At 33.8% G+C, this 20987-nt stretch overlaps 1 long non-coding RNA gene and 1 other non-coding gene across 2 annotated transcripts; one reads left to right on the top strand and one right to left on the bottom strand.

Moving 5' to 3' along the window:
• Nucleotides 1-4609: 4609 nt before the first annotated feature.
• LOC107893154 (uncharacterized) lies at nucleotides 4610-5723 on the bottom strand. The gene is made up of 2 exons (XR_001682745.2): nucleotides 5391-5723; nucleotides 4610-4940 (listed from the first exon to the last, which is right to left on the bottom strand). It is a non-coding gene; the product is annotated as an uncharacterized lncRNA (long non-coding RNA).
• An 8363-nt stretch (nucleotides 5724-14086) lies between these two features.
• Nucleotides 14087-14193, top strand: LOC121212826 (small nucleolar RNA R71). The gene has a single exon (XR_005908200.1). It is a non-coding gene; the product is annotated as a small nucleolar RNA R71 (small nucleolar RNA).
• Nucleotides 14194-20987: the final 6794 nt, after the last annotated feature.

Raw genomic sequence — 20987 nt, 5'->3', positions numbered from 1 at the left:
TGGCCTCTAGCCTTAACAAGTAATGTGATAAGAGAAGTTTCCAACCTAAGTTAAGTGTTAAAAAAATCATATAAAAGGAAAAAGAAAATGGGGGAAGCAAATGTTTTAGTCGTTCACATCTGAGCCTAAGAATCAAAAGAAGTTTATAAGAAGAAACTCATTAACAGACATTACAAACAATAGGCTAAAAACAAACAGATCTGATAATATGGGTCAAACCATTTAGCCAATGGAACTAATTGGCCAAGAAATTTTCATTAGACGTTTCTAACTTTATGAACTTTGAACAATGGATGAGGACCAGCATTTGCAACTCCATGACACCTTGATATTTTACCATTAAAATGGGGTTTAAAATTTTAATCAACATCTTGTGAAGTGCATTGATTCAATTATGTTAACCATTGTATCAAATATCTACTACATGAATGAACTAATCCACCCAGTACTAACAAATTCAAGAACAAAACAAACATTTTCAAGCCTAGTCCAAATACAAGAAGAAAAGATCACTTCGGATCTCATCATATGAAACGGGGATCAAATAATCAAAGAGCTAAGTTTTAGTTAAAATTCGTTTTCTTTTCGTAAATGAACGAGAAAAACAAAAACCCAAAAAATCTTACTAACAAACAATCCCACATTTCTTAAGAAAAAAGAATAAGCAAGAAATGGAATTAATTGGGGAATTTCAACAAACAGAAGGAGAGCAAAATAAAACAAGGAGAGAAAGGAAGATTAAAACAAGAAAAGCAGAAAGACCCAGAAAGCAGGAAGACGTTAAAACATACCTTGTAAAATTTGGGTGTCATTGGGAATCCATGGAAAAAGCTAAATCCAAGAAAGAAAAGCACATTGGTAAGAAAGAAAAACCCTAAGACAGAAAGAGGGAGAGGGAGAGGAAGAGGGAGAGGGAGAGGGGAGAAAGTCAACGTGTTCGTTTGCTTCTTCTCTGTCGCTGGATGCAATGCGATGTTGGGAAACTAGGGTAAAAAATTTGGGGGAGAAGAAGTTGGGGGAAATTTGGGGAAAATCGGGGAAATTGATTTTGGCAGAGAGTAAAGCAATTTCGGGCCACACAGAAACGACGATGTTTTAGTTAAAAAGAATTTAGAGTTTGCGGCATTTTCAGAAAATGCCACTAATAAAAATAACAAAAAACGATGACGTTTCCCACCAATCCCCTAAAAGATATTTGTGGCGTTTCCTTCAAAAACACCAGTAATGACAACTTTTTGCAGCGTTTGTGATAAAGCGCCACTAATAACAAAATACTAAACGACGTCGTCTGCTGTCTATTGACAGATATTTCTGGCGTTTTATAGAGTTCGCCACTAAAAAAATGAAAACGACGACGTTTCAATTGATATAACTTTGTGGCGTTTTTGAAAAGCGCCGGTATTTCATGCTGTTTGTGGCGTTTTTGCTGAAAGCGCCAGTAATAACAAAGTATAAAACGACAACGTTTTGCTTCCATGGATATTTGTGGCGTTTTTCAATAAAACGCCGGTAAATTTTAATATCATTTTGTCTTTATATTTTATAATATTTTTAATTAATCAAAATACTTAATATTATTAACACTAATTAATCAAAACTCTAAACCTTAAACCATTAAACTATATCTCTATAACCTTAAACCCTAAAGTATATCCTCTAAACCCTAAACTATATCCCCTAACCATAAACCACAAAACAATAACCCCTAAGCCTTAACCACAAAATGTATGAATTAATCATAACCCTAAACTATATCCCTTGATCCTTAAACCACAAAATAATAACACTAATTAATCAAAACTGTAAACCTTAAACCATTAAACTATATCCCTATAACCTTAAACCCTAAAGTATATATATCCATTAAACCCTAAACTATATCCCCTAACCATAAACCATAAAATAATAACCTTTAAGCCTTAACCACAAAATGTATGAATTAATCATACCCCTAAACTATATCCCTTGATCCTTAAACCACAAAATAATAACACTAATTAATCAATACTCTAAACCTTAAACAATTAAACTATATCCCCTACTAAAGTACCCTAAAATATATCCCCTAAACCTTAAACCACAAAATAAAAACCCCTAAGCATTAACCCCTAAACCATTAACCCATAACCCATAAACCCTTAATCACTAGCCCATAACCTTTAAACCCCAACCCTTAAACCATAAGCCGTAAACATAATCCCTAAACCCATAAACCCTAAACCTTTAAATAGTAAATCTTAAACCTTTAACCCTAAACCATAAAATGGGCAAATAATGTACTGTTTTAGTTTTTTTTTAATTGAGTTTTAAGCGGTTTAATTTTAATATATATTATTTGGGTCTAGTCGAGATTGATATAATCGTAAAATTTTCCCTTCTAATATAATTACCAAAATACTTTTATATCTAATATTAGTTTAAAATAGATGATGATAAAATTCATATCATTATTTTCTCTAGCATAATGTTATAATTATAAAATGATTAATGATTTCGTTAAAAATATAATAAAATTTTAAAAATATTTGTTGTATTTTGATTAAAATATAAAAAATTTCAAATACATCATAACGTACTTATAAGTTATTTGTTCTATTTTGATAAAAAATATATATTAAAATTTTAAAATTTTGACATAATTGCAGCGTTTATAACCCAAAACGCCACTAAAGCTTAAATCATAAAACATAGACCAAGTTAAAACTCAAGCTATTGCGGTGTTTTCCACAAAGCGCCGCTATGCCACTGAAGTAAAACGGTTCTGCTTAATCTTTTAGCGGCGTTTTTAAAAAAGCGCCGCTAATGCTCGATCTTTAGTAGCGCTTTCTTAAAAACGCCGCTAATGCTCAGATCTTTAGCGGCGCTTTCCTAAAAACGCCGCTAATGCTCAGATCTTTAGCGGTGTTTAACAAAGCACCGCTAATGCTTGATCTTTAGCGGCGCTTTGTTAAAAACGCCGCTAATGCTCGATCTTTAGCGGCGCTTTGTTAAAAACCCCACTAATGCTAGATCTATTCGATTTTTAGTGGCGTTTTCAATTCAAACGCCGCTAAAAACGCCACTAAAAACCTGTTTTGCAGTAGTGTGACAATGTCAGGCGTGGGCAGTTCTGGCAATATTGATTCCAATACTATCACTTTTCCACACTCTGATATTGCTTCATAAAAATTTCTTAGCAATTTCTAGCATTCTTCGTCTCTTCAATCGTGAAGTATGCACTAAACCAACCACAATACATATTTATTGGTTTAAATAATGATTAAATGAAATCGATCTGAGTTAATTCGTTGAATCGTGAAGATTGGAGTTGTGTGGTACTCGGTAGTGCCCACGGCAAGTTGTAACTAAAACAATTTATTTCTTATTTTATTTAGTTTAACAATTTAATGAAGAAAATCTTTAAATATTATATTGAAGATATTATGATCCATCTATGGAAACCAATCTTTGGCTTTGAAGATTGGATAAAATTCGGGCGAGTCTCTTAATTCCTTGAAATGTGAAGATTTGATTGAGATTGTGTTGATTTTGAAAAGCATATCTTTGATTGATTGTGCTTTGATTGTTAATGATATTATAACCATTTTCAAAGGAGTTACTTTTTAATCACTTAAACTCTATGTTAGCAAGTTGAAATTGATATATACTTTGAGACTTGTCTAAGTTTTGTATGAGAGCATATTGAGTTCATTCTAATATGTTCATTAAGAAATTGTTTTTGTAAGATAGTGCAAACTATTATTGTAAACATTTTTGAGTGTTTATTGCTCAAGTTTTGAGGAGATGATTTGGAAGTGAGTGGTGAGTGTTCTAATCTTTAAGTACAAAAGTGAGATCTCTATGCTTAGGGAGTAATAGAATTTGAAAGATTGTTGTATTTATAATTAAAAATAATGAAATTACTAATTGAACTAACATAAAAAAATCGAATTACACAAATAAACCTTTGGTATTCTTTACTTTATTTGTACAATTTTCAAAGTGATAAACCATAATGAGACTACAATCAAGCACATTTATTTATAAATTTATATTTCAGCAAACAAGTAACTTCCAATAACAACATTAGTTTTCTAATAAAGAAATCAAACTTTAACAAATAGAAAATGAAAGTATTAATTTGAATCACTGGTGAAAAATAGATTCTGATTAAGTATATTCGTGTTACTCATTGCTCAGTCTACAGGATAATATATAAAAATTAATTTTATTTTATTTGCTTTTGGTTAATCATCAATCTCATTGAACTAGAAAAAAAATACAATTATATATATAGAGAGATATGCCTATTGTAATTGACGAGATTTGAACATTTAATCTTTTAATATTATATTAAACTTCATAATATCAAGTCAACTGTATTTTTAATTAATTAATGCATATTAATTTAAAATTAAAACTATTTTTTTAATTTTTTTCAAATTTGTTTTAATAAATCCATCAATTCAATCAATTGAATTGAAAATAAAAAATCTTATCAATTTGGTATAAACCTATTTCTTTTTTAACCTTTACTTTGAATATATATAACCATAATAGAATTTCACTATGTAATCAACCAATCTTGCCCAGGCCCTTTTAAAATATTAAAATAGGCCAAACAAATAAATTGAATAAAAAACACCCATAAATAAAGAATTCAAATTCAGAAGTCCTATGTCCAGTTACAAATATTTGGGCCAAAATAACTTAAACCCAAAATCCTTTAATATAGACCCAACCCAATTACCAAAATAACCCATGACACAATAAGTCCTAAAACCCAATTCTAATAAACTCATATCCTAAATCTAGCCCAAACCCGAAAGAGCCCAAAAGAAAGAGAATTTTAGTAGCAGCTCCTGGAATACACTGGAAGGGCACCAGAGGGACGGTTTCCCACGCGAGATCCCAGTGTGTGGCGTCCATGTCACCGGGTCATCTTCTCCGTACAACTGAGCCTGAAAAAGAATGCACCAGAAGGAGCCAATAACAGATTTCACAGCAAATGACAGCAGGAAAATAGGATTTTTAAGATTTTATTTATTTTGAAAATCTGGCTATAAAAGCAAGTGATGTAATCCACAAATTTTTACGTACACTGTTTCTGTACACACGCACAGAGAATAGAGAAAAAGCAATTTAAGATTAGCAAAGGTGATTTCAAGTTTTCTTTTGTCCTCTCTTATGAATTTTTTTAGTTTATTTTTTCATTTGATTCAAATTTTTTTTAGTATGTGAGTTGATCCCAATGAAAGCCCGAATACTTCAGAAATACTGAGGTAAAGGCGAGGAAACAAGTAGTGATGATTCTTTGCTTTATGAACCTATTTTCGTTTTTAAAGAAAATAATGTGAGATTTGAAGTTTTTTTTTTAAAAAAAATAAAAACGGGAGGAAGAAAATACTTACTAATTTTCTCTAAGCATGGTCGAGCGCCTTCAACAGGGAGGATGGGTACTGTTTGCATGTTGATTGATCACCAAAACGATGGTGGTTCGGCTGCTAACAAAAAAACCCTAGAAATCTAATTTTAAGGTTGTGATTTTCGGCCAAACAGTGGGGCTGCGTTTGAAAAAGGAAATGGGGAAAGAAAGGTTTTAAGTAACCTTTTACAAAATGTGTCGTTTGCAATAGTGAAGGCCCGCGCGTAAACCCGTTTGGCAGGCCGGGTATGCGCATGTTTTGTATGAATGGGGAATTTGTGCGACGAATCCTTCCCCTTGCGCACAGCCTTCAATTTGCGCCCGATTTGCCTACCTTATGTTTTAAAATCTGGCCTGCTAATTTGTGCGTTGTTTCACTTTGATCCGCGGTTCCTTGCAGCATTGTGGGCGCGAGATATTTACAAATTCAGTCCCCATACATTTACGTTCTTTGAGCATTGGCCCATGTTATGATTACTTTATTTGTAAATTATCCTCCCTATTTTATTACAGTGTTAATTTGGTCTTATAGCTGTACAATCGGTTAATTTAAAATATATTTAATATGTTTATGCATTAATCCATGTTAATAATTTTGTTTGGTTGCATTTGTATGATTATTTTGAGATTCTTTTTATATTTTCACCGTATGTATCCTATTTCTTTAAATATTTTATATATAATGGTATATTAATTGTTCTTATTAATTTTTTTTTATAATAACTATTATTTTGGAATGTTTAAAATTCTTTTTACATTACATTGTTTAAATACCTTATTATAAAGTGTTGTCAAATATTTACATATATGTTGATACATAGATTATTTAAAACACTTCTTGATTTATGACACACTTAAATGTTTCTATGTACATATGATACTGTTTTGGAACTCCATCTTTGTATTTAAAAAATTGTTATTTTCAAATGTGTCTCCACATTATGTTATCCTAGTATGTTATTTAGCATTTCTTTTAAATATTTTTAAGTAAAATGGTATGTATATAATTACTTTTATTAAATGCATAGTATATGATAAAATTAAGTTAATTTTATAATTCATATTTTTATTTCATGACATTCTAACATTTAATTATTTCTAAAATATATGTATATAACCCATATTAAATTATTTTATTATAGTCTACATTATTGATTTCAAATTAATATTTCTTTTATGTATATATTTTTTAAAAATTATTCATGTGTATAATGTGTTTTTTTAGAACTATATTTTAAATCGTACCATTTATTTATTGTATACACCATCATATTTTATTATCCTTATACATGAATTATTTTCATCAATCCAAATTAAGTTGTTATATGTAAAATTACGGTATATTTTGTTTTAAATTTCTCTTTATAAGTATAGTTTTATAAATATACATCACTAAATTTATGTATTTTGTAAATATAATTTTCTTTGTTATGTACACTATATCTTATCATGTCTTTTTTCTTTTTTCTTTTATATGTTATTTAAGCAACCATGCAAATTATCAGTTTTTTAAAAAAAAAATTTGTTTGAAATATTTTACATATTATTTGATTCAAATGTTTTATTCTACAATATTTACGTTAAATAATTATATATCTCTAGCTCTCATACCAATTTGTCAACTTATTTTATGTGTTAATTAATTCAGCATTATTTTGAAAATATCTTGTACTATATATTGATTTCTAATTCCATGTTATACGTATTCGGTGAATTGTTTTATAGTATGTCATGTTAATTATTGTTGTATATCATTTTTGTATTGATTGTTCGTCATCCGTGATTAAGAATTTAGTCATTTTACTTAGAATAATTGTACATAATTGTGGATTTTGTTAATTGTGACTTGTTGTAACCTATTATTTCATGCTCATTAACCCTTTTTCATACAAATGTTTTGATACAAGTCATTAAGCATTCCATTTTAAAACGAATAAACATGTTTTGAACAAATTTCCAATTTTCTTTATTGTCCAAAAATTCTAAAATAAGGCAATATCTAATATTTAGGAATTCGAAAAATCGTGCTCAATTGTGCTGGGTATGATTTTTTCGGTGAACTAAATATTTAGATAACCTTTTTATAATTTTAGTATACGAGTTTTCAAAAGTCAAAAATCAATCGTATTTTTAAAGGTATAAAGGATTGTATCCAATCGTACTGGGTATGATACTGCATATCTTTGAAACGAGAGAATTTTGACCGCTAATTTGAGCTATTTAAACATTTTAAAAAGAATCATATTTTGGAAAATCTTTTCTTTGAAAACCTTTTGGTATAAGGACAGCATCAAATCAATTTGGTACCAATTTTTGGGCGTAATGAGGGTGCTAACCCCTCCTCAAGCGTAACCAACTCCCGAACCCATTTTATTTGATTTTATATGAACCAAAATTATTTTCATTGAATAAAGCGTTTTAGTAGGTGGCCCAATCACACCTAAATCAAGAGATTGGTGGCGACTCCACATTTTTGTTTTCAAAGTCGATTCCCATTGTTTTGAAAAAAAAAGGGTTTCGACAACTTGGCGACTCCGCTGGGGATTGAACAAAGAGAGTCAGGCCATAAAATTGATTGTTTTCTGTCCTTGTATCACAGAATTGAAAATTTGTTTTGAAAATTATGATTCTTTTACTTGCATTTGCTTGTGTGATTGTTGTGGTTCGCGTCTTGTCTAATAAATATGGCATTGCATTGCATGACCGCCGTGGTTATACCTGTTAAGTGGGAATAAGAAACTACGCTTTTGTGCAGTTTTCACCTCCGTATGGGCTAGTGGATTGCTTCCAGGATACATCTGTACCTATGAATTTGTGAGATTTTTATCTCCGCATGGTCATAGGGAAATGTATTCCCCTGAACCGAACTCGATCCATATGAGCCTATAATGGGTGAGGATTGAGGAATCTGCTGGTTTGGGTACCTTTACTCTAGAGCCGAGCTTCCTATAGTGAACCTTAAGAGCTATCCTTAGGTAGAGCTGCGTCAAACCTTATTCATTACCCATATGTGTGTTATAATTATCTTTGTTGCTATACTTGTATTTTATTACTCGTATTTGATACTAACTTGTGTTTTGTTTTGGTTGTGTTTTACATGACATTGCATACTAAAGGAGGTGTTGGTTCGTATTCGATTACTTGGTTAGAAAGTTTCACATGGAGAATGAATTTCTTAGTAAATTTTAGGATAATGCGGTCGTTCGTGCATGGTCAGAGAAGTTACAAACAGAGAAAGGGGATAGCCTGACAGAAGGACATACTTCAGAGTTACAGAACTTTACTCGTATCAATGTAACACTGAATGAGCTGCAGGAGTTAAAGGATTTATGGACTCGTTGGGATGAGGGCACTAAACAGTTGTTCTACCAAAGTTATGGTGATATACCGTACTTGCTCGATGTTAAGGTGGATAAGCATTTGCTCTAGGGTATAGTTCAATTTTGGAATTCTGCTTATAATTGTTTCACTTTTGGGGAAGTAGATTTGCTTCCTACTTTGGAAGAATACATTACTTTGTTGAGGAGTCCAAAAGCTCAAGTCAGAAAAATTTATGCTAAGGTTACTAATGGTCAAACATTTGCGAAGAGACTGGTGAATATTTCGGGGATGAGTGCATCTTGAGTCACTGTTCGAATTCAACAGAAGAGGGATAGTAAGTGTATTCCCAGGGAAAATTTGAGAGATTTGATTTTGACGCACCCGGATGAAAAGAAAAGAGCTGATATCTTTGCTTTAAGCATCTATGGATTTGTGATTTTTCCTAAGGCTTTAAGACATGTTGATGAGGCAGTCACTGATTTGTTTGATCGTCTCGGGAAGGGAGTCACACCTGTACCTGCAATACTGGCCGAAACGTTTAGATCTTTGAGCATGTGCCGGAGGACAGGAGAAGGTCGATTTATTGGATGTGCACAGTTGTTGATGGTATGGTTTCACGGGCATTTTTGGAAAGTGAATAAGGTATCATACAGGGTTTTCTCCGAAGGTTACTCCCCATTAAAAGAAGAGATGGCGATGCAAAGGAGAAATGATATTTCAGAAGAAAAATGGATGGAAATTCTCCAAAATCTCAAGGAGGATGATGTAGAGTGGAGAGCTTTTTGGATAGTTCCTGACGAAATCTTGTATCGATGTGGGAGTTATAATTGGGTGCCATTGTTGGGAATTTGGGGAGCTACTGGATATACTCCTTTACTTGCACTAAGGCAATATAAATCGAGGTATGTAGTTCATACCTACGACGCATGGGTTGGCTCAGTGTGAACTCCCATATAAAGGAGACCACTATAGGAAGAAGGTTGAGGAATTGTCTGATGCTTGGAGGCAAATACACTGGATGAAAAGGCTGACTGTTGGTTCCATGGTAACACCTAAATACAATGGATGGTTTAGAAAAAGGGTCAATGATAATATTCCTAGACCAAGTTTGGAAAGCGCTCGACCAATGGAAAAACAGTTACAAATTGCCCTGTCGGAGTTGGAAATTATAAAGTAAGATTTTGAGAAGAAGAGTTCTGAGTTTGGGAGGAAGATCGAGCAGTTGGAAGAAGAAAAGATGCACTTGAAGTTAGAAGTGGAGATTCAAAGGTCAGAGGCAGAAAAGCTACAGAAAAGGAAGGGTGAAATTGAGGAAGATTTGGAAAGCTTGAAAACAGATTATAAGAAGTTGCGCTTATCAATGAGGACTGCTGGGCTAAGAAAGACTTTGGAACAATGGCGCCAAGAGGTTCTAGAAGAAAGGGATAAGAAAGATCAATGGGAAAAGAGGTACCAGGAGGCTCAAGCTCGGAATGAAGCCTTGGAAAGAAGTCTGTTAGAGAGTAAGAATGAAAAAGATGAATTAAGAACCAGAGTAGTGGAACTTGAGAGATCTCTGTGTTTATACTGGAATCACAATTCTGTGACTGAGTTGAAAGCAAGCTTAAGTAAGATCGAGGAAATGAAAGGGAAAATAGAAGAGTTAGAGGCAGCATTACAAAGTTGTGAAATGAGGATTGGGTTCTTGGAGGAAAATGGGGAATAATGGAAGAATCAACTTCATCACTCTCAAGACCAAGTAAGAAACAGGGATTATATCATGGGAGAAGCCGTAACACAAATCCGAGAAGTAGCTGACTACTTGCAGTCTTTAGCAGTACAAGCAGACGTATTAAGTGTGAAGTATGAGCTGGAGTCAGATAGGGGGCAAGAACTAGCTTCATTGCTTAGGAAGATTAAGGCCCTGAGTGTTAGGGCGAAGTCGTATTTGTAACTCAGTTTTATGTAAATAATTTTATTTTCTAGTAAAGTTTTCTAAAAGGAATTGAATCAGAATTGATGCCTCCTTTGCATTCATGCATTTGCATTACATTACATCATATGCATTAAATATTATAATAAGATTCTAATTAATTAAAAATTATTTCAGTAATCTGGAAACTAACAAAAACACACCAAATACGCATCCTTACGGTACAAGGAAAAAGACTAAGTCAATGGACAAAAGACTGGAAAAGTTAGAGCAAATGCAAAAAGATATGCAAGAGCAAATGCAGTTACAGATGCAAGAACAGTTGGTTAAGATTCAGCAAGAGATGAAAGAACAAATGATAGAGTCCTAAAGAGAAATGATAAGTCAATTGTCCCAATTGCTGATGGGAAGAGTGGATAAGGGAAAAGGTCCTATGGATAATATGGGAGAAAATAATGAAGACCTTCAATATCCGCCTGGCTTCACTCCTATACATGTACAGGCACAACCTAAGATTAATTTGCAGAAGCCATCTGTTACGATCAGGCCTCAGCAGTTTCAGGTCGAGGTTTCAGTACCAATGAATTTTCAAGCTGGTTCAGGTTATAATCTTGGTAACAACTCAAATAATCCAATGGTCCCTGATTTGGATGAGGTCGCGAAAGAGAAAAGAGCAAAGACAGAGTCACAAAAGCAGTTAAAGGAATGGTGTAAATGGCTGGAGGAAAAGGTTAGAGGAATGGAAGGTGTTGATAGACACCTGGGAATTGATGCAAAAGATCTAAGTTTGGACTTGGACTTAGTACTACCATACAAGTTCAGGATGCCAGAATTTGAGAAATACAATGGAACGAGTTGTCCTGAGGCTCATATCACTATGTTTTGCAGAAGGATGACAGGGTATGTTCATAATGATCAATTGTTGATTCATTGCTTCCAAGACAGCTTGGTAGGGTAGCTGCTAAATGGTACAATCAATTGAGTCGAAACAGAATTAGTTCATGGAGAGATTTAGCACAGGCGTTTATGAAGCAATACAGCCATATATAGATATAACTTCCGATAGAATTACTCTGCAGAATATGGAGAAGAAACCAAATGAAAGTTTTAAGCAGTATGCGCAGAGGTAGAGGGAAATGGCCATTTAAGTTCAGCCACCGCTCTTAGAGAAAGAAACTACGATACTCTTCATTAACACTTTAAAGGCCCCGTTTATAACCCATATGCTAGGAAGTGCCACGAGAAGCTTTGCGGATGTGGTCATGACAGGAGAAATGATTGAAAATGCCATAAGAAATGGAAGGATAGACGTAAGAGAAAGTGCTAAAAAGTCTGTGCCACGGAAGAAGGAGAATGAGGTGAACAATGCGAACGTGGGATATTCAAAGTCTATTACCATAAGTCAACCAAAGGCGACAGCTGCCGATCAGGGTTCATCACAGCAAGAGTCAGGAACCAGGCAGAATAATGAGAAGATTCAATTTACACCAATTCCTATGACATATAAAGAATTATATCAAAATTTGTTCGATGTACATGTGGAGGCACCTTTTTATTTAAAGCCATTGCAGCCTCCGTTCCCTAAATGGTACGATGCTAATCCTCAATATGAGTATCATGCAAGAATTGTGGGCCATTCGATAGAAAATTGCACCACTTTTAAGAAGCTGAGGTTCTGCTGCATCTAGTAGTACTTTGTCTCCAACCTTAAGTTGATCTGATAAAACATTAAGTCCGTCATGGCGTGGTTTTGGTTTATCGTGTGTTATCAGTTTTTGTATCTGCCATTCATCTAGTTCATTGATTTGATGTCTTCGTTCTTCATAGATGGGTCCTTTTGTTGTTACTTGAGCATGGCTCATGTATGCTCTTTGAACATGTTTCCTGTAAAGAAGGTTGCACCACATGATTAGTATTAGTAGCATGATTTATACAACCACCCTCAATATTCGATGTGTTACTCAAATTACGAGCTTGAAGAGTGATTGTTTCATCACCCACACGAAGTGTGAGTTCACCTGTACCAACATCAATAATGGTTCTAGCAGTTGCTAAAAAAGGTCGTCCTAAAATCAAAGGTACGTCACTATCCTCTTCCATGTCTAGAACAATAAAATCAATTGGGAATATAAATTTATCGATTTTGAAAAGTACGTCTTCAATGATACCCCTAGGAAATCTAATGGTTTATCTACTAATTGAATGCTCATCCTAGTTTGTTTGGGTTTCCCAAGACCTAGTTGTTTAAACATTTTATAGGGTATGACGTTAATGCTCACCCCTAAATCAGTCAATGCATTATTAACATCTAAATTACCAATTAAACAAGGAATCATAAAACTCCCTGGATCTTTCAATTTTTTGGTCAGTTTATTCTGCAGAATGGCTGAGCAAACTGCATTCAACTCCACATGCCACACCCCATCCAACTTCCATTTATTTGCTAAAAGCTCCTTTAAAAATTTAACTGCGTTTGGCATCTGCAAAAGAGCTTCAATAAAGGGTAAGTTAATATGTAATTTCTTTAATAATTTAAGGAATTTACCAAATTGTTTGTCCGTGTAGTCTTTCCTTGTCGTTCTGGGACACACTAGGTTTGTACTATTTACTTATCGATTTTCACTTACTATAGACCACCTCACCTTTACCTTTACTTACCACAATTCCTTGCCTCGGTTCTGGTTCAGGTTCAACTAACCCTTCTTCATCTCGAACGGTAATCACATTCAATTGTTCCCTTGGGTTGGATTCAGTGTTACTCGGCAAGCTACCTTGTGGTCGTTCAGAAATCAGTTTAGCAAGCTGGCCTATCTGAGTTTTGAGCCCTTGGATCGACGCTTGTTGATTCTTAAGTGCTGGCTTAGTATTTTGAAAACGAGTTTCTGACACCGAGATAAATTTCATTAGCATCTCTTTAATCGGCTTCTTTTCTTGCTGGTAAGGTTTTAAAAACCTGGGGGGGTTGTGGCCTTTGATTTCCCTGGCCATCCCATAAGAAGTTGGGATGGTTCCTCCAACCTGCATTATAAGTGTTACTGTATGGGTTCTTTTGAGGTCTAGAATTATTATTACCTATATATTGAACTTGTTCTTACTTGGTGCTAGGGTTGAAGGATTGATATTCTGTGTGTACTCCTCCTCCATTTGAATTGCACTACATCACTGGATGTACCTGAGTAGAACCGTACAAACCGTCAATCTTTTTATTTAAAAGTTCTACCTGGTTAGATAGCATAGTAACCGCGTCGAGGTTGAAAACACCGGCTGCTTTTGTCGGCTTTGTTCTCATGACTTGTCACTGATAGTTATTCAATGACATCTCTTCAATAAATTCGTAAGCCTCTTCAGGTGTTTTGTTGTTAAATGTTCCATCGGTGGCTGCGCCGATAAGTTGCCTTGTTGAGGGGTTCACACCGCTGTAAAACGTCTAAACCTACAACCATAAAGGTAACCCATGGTGAGGGCACCTTATTAATAGGTCCTTGTATCTCTCCCATGCATCATAAAGAGTTTCTAGATCCATCTGCACAAAAGAAGAGATATCATTCCTCAATTTAGTCATTTTAGTAGGCGGAAAATATTTTAGTAAAATTTTTTTGGTAATTTGTTCCTAAGTTATGATTGACCCTCGTGGTAACAAGTTCAACCATTGTTTAGCTTTGTTCCTCAATGAGAATAGAAACAACCGAAGGCGTATGGCATCGTCAGAACACCATTGATCTTAAAAGTGTCGCAAAACTCCAAAAAAATTTACCAAATGAGTATTTGGATCCTCGTCCAGCAAACCATCAAACTGAACAAACTATTGTATCATTTGAATTGTGTTAGGTTTTAGTTCAAAATTATTTGCAGCAACAACAGGTCTAACTATACTCAATTCAGTTCCTGTTAAATTAGGTTTAGCATAATCATACATAGTACGAGGAGCAGGATTCTGATTTATTGGATCTGCGGCAACCACAGGAGGTAGCTGATTATTCTGATTTTCAGCCATCCCCTCGATTGTAGTTTGACTATAGTCCTCTTGCCCTTACTCTATGTATCGTAGGCTTCGCCTTATTTCTCTTCGGTTTCTGTGAGCTGTGCTTTCGATCTCACTATAAAAAAGTAGAGGTCCTGACGGATTTCTTCTAATTATAAATTATAAAAACCTGCTAGAAGCAAATAAAAGAAATTTAGTAATATAACAAAATTAAAATAAAATTTAACTTGCAATAAAATAAATGGCTAAAGTAATAAAAATTAAGCGTTCCTTATATCTTAGTTCCCTGGCAATGCCTCCAAAAACTTGATGTGTGTGATAAATTTTATATTTATGATTGATCGTACTTGGAAACTAACTATTATCACGATAAAGGCAAGCGCAGCTATCGAACAGTAGTATAGCTTATAGCAAGGCTGGAATGTCGAACCCACAGGAACTAAAAGTACTAGTATTACCCTTCTTTTTATTATCTAGCCTAAAAATAAGGGGATTTACTTTATCTAAACTAATTAACTGAACTAAAAATGCACATGAAGTAAATTGGGGAAATACTTTTGGGAAAACCGATTGATTTGGACAATACCCAAGGGAAAATCCACCTAGACTTCACTTGTTATTTGACTCTGAATTAGACTATTTATTCACTTGACTTGATCCGTAGAAATCCCTAATTTATATTATTATCTCTCTCGAGACTAACAACGTCTAACCCTAGGTTGATTAATTGAAATCTCTTTCTAATTAAAACCCCTAGTGTTGCATTAACTCGATCTATGGATTCCCTTATTAGGTTTGACCCTAATCCGACAGATTTATGTTGCCCTATGTCTAGGGGTGCAATCAATTCCGCTTAATTATGCTAGATCTACTCTTAGAGAGGGACTTTTGCTCCTCTAAATAAGCACATCAGTACTTGAATCAATATCCTGGAATATTAAAGCAAGAATTAAGAACACATAATTAAGAACAAATCAAGTATTTATCATATAATTCAAAAAATAATAACAAGATCCCTCTTAGGTTTCACTCCCCTTAAGTATTTAGGGGATTTAGTTCATATATGTAAAAGAAAACATCTCAGAAGAATAATGATAACAAAACATAAAGAAAACCCAAAAACCCCTGAAGGATATTGAAGGGAGATCTTCAGTCTTAAAGGAGAATCCGGCATCCAAGATGGATCAATAGGCTTTCTTCAAGTAATTCCTTGCCTCCTACTCTGTGTGTCTTTTAGGTGCCCTTCTAGGGTGTTTATATAGGCTTTAGAATGCTTCCAAACCCTCAAAAGTGGCTTTTTCCGAATAGAACTAGACTTGGGCTCGACAGGGACACGGCCGTGCTACACACCCGTGTGAGGTGGCTTAGGTCGTGTTAGGGTCTGCTAAAAAGGCACAGGCTTGTGGTCTATCCGTGTAAGGAAGTCTAGGCCGTGTTGATTTCTCATGTTAACCCATTTTCTCCGTTTTGGCCCATTTCTCGCTCTTTTTACTCTCCTATTCTCACCTAAGTATAAAACATGAAATTAAAGGATTAGGAGCATCGAATACTACAAATCTAATGATAATTCATCCATAAATATGCTAAGCATGGGACAAAAATATGTATAAATTACGACTTATCATGGATCCACAATCATGGAGTTAGTCCCAATATGCTTTATAAGCACTTGACCACTCTGAGCTCTTACTTTAAGAACATTGAATTTAAAGCATATGTGCTTTGACTTTGATGTGCTCCTGTTGTTATTGGAATAAAGGGCTATCATTTATTGTCACAATTTAAAATGTTAAATTTTTGCATCCATATTCAATACAAAATGGACTCTGTATACCTGATGATCTCCAACTTATCAAACTCTGATATGAGAGAATGTAATATTTGTTTTCTGAAATTGTTGTATGAATCGTTTAATTGCTTTGCAATTATCCACACCCAAATTGCTCAAATATTTGCACACCATTCTAACAATGTACGCAATAGCTAAACATGTACAAACTTGAACTTACATTAGACTTCTCATTACTGAAAATAAGGAATTTTATGTATTTTTGTAATCTCAAAATCATTCTTGGGGTATTGATTGAGACTATGCCTACTCCTACTGAGCTTGTGGTAAATACAATCATTATCCAAAACCATCTTGAAATCGAATGAGATAATCACTTGGTAAATATTGTAGTACAATTGATGAGAGGCTTGCTTAAACCCATAAATGGATTTCTTTAATTTTCAAACCATTCACTTTGCATCATTAGACAATTTTTTTTGGTTGTACAATATAATTTATCTCATCAATGTTGCTATTGAAAACACAATATTGGCATCCATCTTGTCATACCCAATTCTCTTAAGAACCTGAACTCAAAGAAGAGCTGGGGAGCTGATTGTATAGAAATAGAAATTTTTTACTCTAATTAGATATTTAGAAACTTAAGTGGTTGATTGGGGATGGTAGGATATCAATCTTGGTTTAGTTACAATGGAATTGACTAGTCTCATAGTGGGATACAAAATGATTAGGATTGAGTGGTTGTTTTGGTTTGTAGAGACAATGTCAATGGAATACATATGTGTGTGTGTGGAAACAAAATTCTTCTCAGTTCTGTTAACCAATTTTTCTCTTTCTAAAGCATCATCTTCTTCAGACGCTCTGAAGAAAAAGAGGGTGTAGCTGAAGGAAGCTCTACATGTCATAACCATCGTATGAATTAAAGTCTGGTAGTAGAGAAATTGAGGAACTAATAAGCTTCCTTCCCTCTATTTACTTGTGGATTAAAGAAAGAAGTAGAGTAAAAACTCTTAAAAGCTTCTGTATCATTATGAATTTTGGGTTGTTAAGGGTTGAACGCCTTTAGTTTAACCGATAAATGGTTGACATGCTTAGTTATTAGGACAAAAGAGGCTCTGGCATTTGGACAAACTAAGCTGTCGAGGATAAAATAAGTAAGGTGAGTTTATGTACTCTACTTTTTGGGTGATCTATAGTGCTGTGGTTCTAGATCGAAATACCTTCTTGTCTATAACATATTGTGTTTCGAAACTTGAATGTAAATGAAAAGTGTTGAAAGGGTATGCTACGAGTACATAGACTAATAGAAGCATGTGAATGTTGTAAGAACGAATGTTATTTGTCTAGTGGCCATGTCTCAATGTTTAAATATTTTGCGTACCGTGTGTGGGTATATAGTGTCGTTGTGTGTGTGTGAAATGCATGAAATGCATATTTATAACGGTGGAGTATGAAGGGAAAATTATTGATGGGTTAGATGAAGTTAGGATTTGGATTTGGGAAATAGAATTTCCGTTTACCGTCATCCTAAATTGTAACCTCCCCAACCCAATCTAGACATTAAACTCGAATTTAGGAGATTACATCAGCCACCAAGATGGCTTAGTATGATTAAAGTTAAAAAAATAGTCAACTTAAAACATTTATTAGTGTTAAAAGAAAATTTAGTCTATTCTCAGAAAAGCTGGCGAGTTATTAAAAAAAAAGTTTTAGTTTAACTTCTATAAGTAACAATAATTTCTTTAAGAAAACTTAGTTTATTTATTACTCACTATTTATTTACAAACTAACAGTGGAAAGTAATTTTTAACTTAGTTTTAATAAAACCTATATTTCATGCTTAATTAATTAAAAACCATATGTTAAATTAAGTTAACTGTTTCAGTTTAAAAATAAGTCTCATGCCATAGTTCAAAAATAAATCCATACAATCTCTGAATAATAAATTATCAAATAATAAATCTAAAATGTTTATATAAGAAAACATATTTGAGCCGAGCCCCTTTGAGTGTCGTGTTCGAATCTTAACCTGGTTGGTTATCTGAAAAGATAGAAATTAAAAGGGAATGAGCTATAAAGCTCAATGTGAGTAACATTACAAGCAAAACCAGTGCAAATAGTCAATAAGTCATAATAAATAATAACATGTGATAATTAGCAAATCAGAGTATCGATTTTTCAGATTAACCATCAATAGTATCTTAGAATTCATAACAATTTCAGAATGTCAATATTTTAGTTCACTTAACAATTTATACATAAGTATAAATATGTCATCATAGAAAATCCAGTTTGTATGCACATGCTTTATGAATGTCATACTATTTCAGTTTAACAGAAAAGATCTTACCCCACCGCTACATACTACAATGGAAGTTCCCTAAAACTCCAATCACCTACACATCGGGTTATGGTTTTAACCATCAATAGTTTGCTGATAAACTGTCAACGCTTGTAGACGCATAGCAAAAACATTGTAGATGGAATCTACCTATGAATGTGGTTATACAAAAAAATAATACAGGTAAAAACTGCCACTAGCTATGGACGCACAAGATGTTTGCAAATAATAGTTGTCGTTGGATTGTGTATGCACAACAAAAACGTTGCAGATGGAATCTACCTTTGGCTGAGGGTTCACAACAAAAACATCGCAAATTGGATCTATCAATACAATAGCAATATGAAATGTTCGAACAAATCAATACACAACAAAATAATGCAGATAAACTACCAATACTTCCTCCATACATATTGTCCCACCTATGAAATGCAATATGACATGTTCAAATAGATCAATACAATAACATTTGTTATGCTTTTGACACAACTCTACAATAGCACTAGTATGCTCATAATAGCTTGATTTCGTAGTAATTCATATGTCAAAGACAAATCAATTCTGTAGTAAAAGTAATACTTTTCGTGTGTTTGGATTAATAGTAACATAAGGCATATTGTATGTACGATCACAAGTATAGATACAATAGTCATATATAAATTGTTCACAATTCATGTAACTATGTATATAAATACCATAATAATTCAATCAATTATGGATTCTAACATAAAACATGCTATTAGAGACTTAATTGAACAAAAATAAACATTAAAACGATTTGAGAATTAATTAGGGACTAAACTGAACAAAACATAACTTTTTGGGTCAAAAGTATATAATTTGAAAAATAGGGGCACACGACCGTGTGGCTAGGCCGTGTGCAATACCTTAAGCTATGTGGAGGGGTTATATGGTCGTATGGCCAAGTTGTGTAACAAATTGTGGCTGTGTGGAAATTGGAAAATTAAGCTTTATAAGAGACAAGACCGTGTGGCCAGGTCGTATAGTTCACGAACCACACTAAGGTTTCTAAGGCACATGACTGTGTGGTGAGTTGTGTGATCCACAGGCCTATGTGGCAAATTGTATGAAGGGGTCTTGGTAGTGTGAGAAGCAAACTATCCTAGGGTTTTAGGGGGACATGTCTATGTGGTCCATATGCCCATGTGGCCCTATCTTAGGCATAGTTTTACCCCAATTTGCTTGTAAAAGAGCACCCACATTTCACTAGAAGAGCGAGTGACGTCCCTCCCATTTAAATCTTATCAGGGTACCTAAAGTGGGTTCTTTAAACGATATTTATACACAGGTTAATGTTTTTTTTTCAAGAATTAATCAAGATTAATAGAAGATTTTGGAAAGAATTGAAAAAAATTGAAATCGAATTGAAGTATTAATGTGGATTGATGCTATTTCAAAATATACGAGTTCTACTAATTGAAAGGGTTAAACTTATCGAATTTTTGATAAAGGTACAAAGGTTATAAACGACGAGTTTGACAACCAGTAAGAAAACATTTTAATGGAGATTGATTTTGATTCGGGGTAAGCAAAGAAATAATTTTTAACAACAAAATAATGTGAAATATTATGAAAAAAGGGGGGAGAAAAGAAAATATGAAGATATATAGAGAATAGAGGGAGAAATTGTAATTGGAATGAAAGAAATAAATCAAAATTGTAACGTAATTAGGAAAGAGGACTAAATAGCTATATTTTTAAACTTTTAAGGGGTTGTAGGGTATTTTACCTTTTTAGCGAAAATAGAAGGGAAATAGGGGTGAGGTTGGCATGACTTGAACTTGGGAATCCAATGGGGAAAGGAGAATGCTTAACCAATTAGGCCGTTGGCCACACTTGTTTGTTTTCTGCTTCATGTAATATTTATTATAGTGTGGTTTTAATCCTAGGTTGCTAAAATTAAAAAGAAAAGAAATGAGAGAGACGAGGTTTGAACATAGGATCACAAAAAAGTGTACTAGCTACTTAACCATCAAGCCTAAGGCTTATTTCTTGGTTACTCATTTCATCTAACCTTCTATACTTTGGGGCATTACAAAAATTATGGGTGCAAATTGTGATGTGCGAAACTCCGATCCTTGAAAAGGGGACACTACAGTATTTGAGCATCAAAGATAGAAATAAAGATATGGAAGAATGGGCGGATGGATAGGGAAAATGGAATTTCCATTAGATTTCACAATTCAGTTTTGCTGGGTGAAAACTGTGAAGTGC

This window comes from Gossypium hirsutum, chromosome A13, assembly GCF_007990345.1.
Source record: "Gossypium hirsutum isolate 1008001.06 chromosome A13, Gossypium_hirsutum_v2.1, whole genome shotgun sequence".
NCBI classification, from domain to species: Eukaryota; Viridiplantae; Streptophyta; class Magnoliopsida; order Malvales; family Malvaceae; genus Gossypium; species Gossypium hirsutum.
The sequence above is the reverse complement of the archived record's forward strand: the minus strand, read 5'-3'. Positions and strand labels throughout refer to the sequence as shown.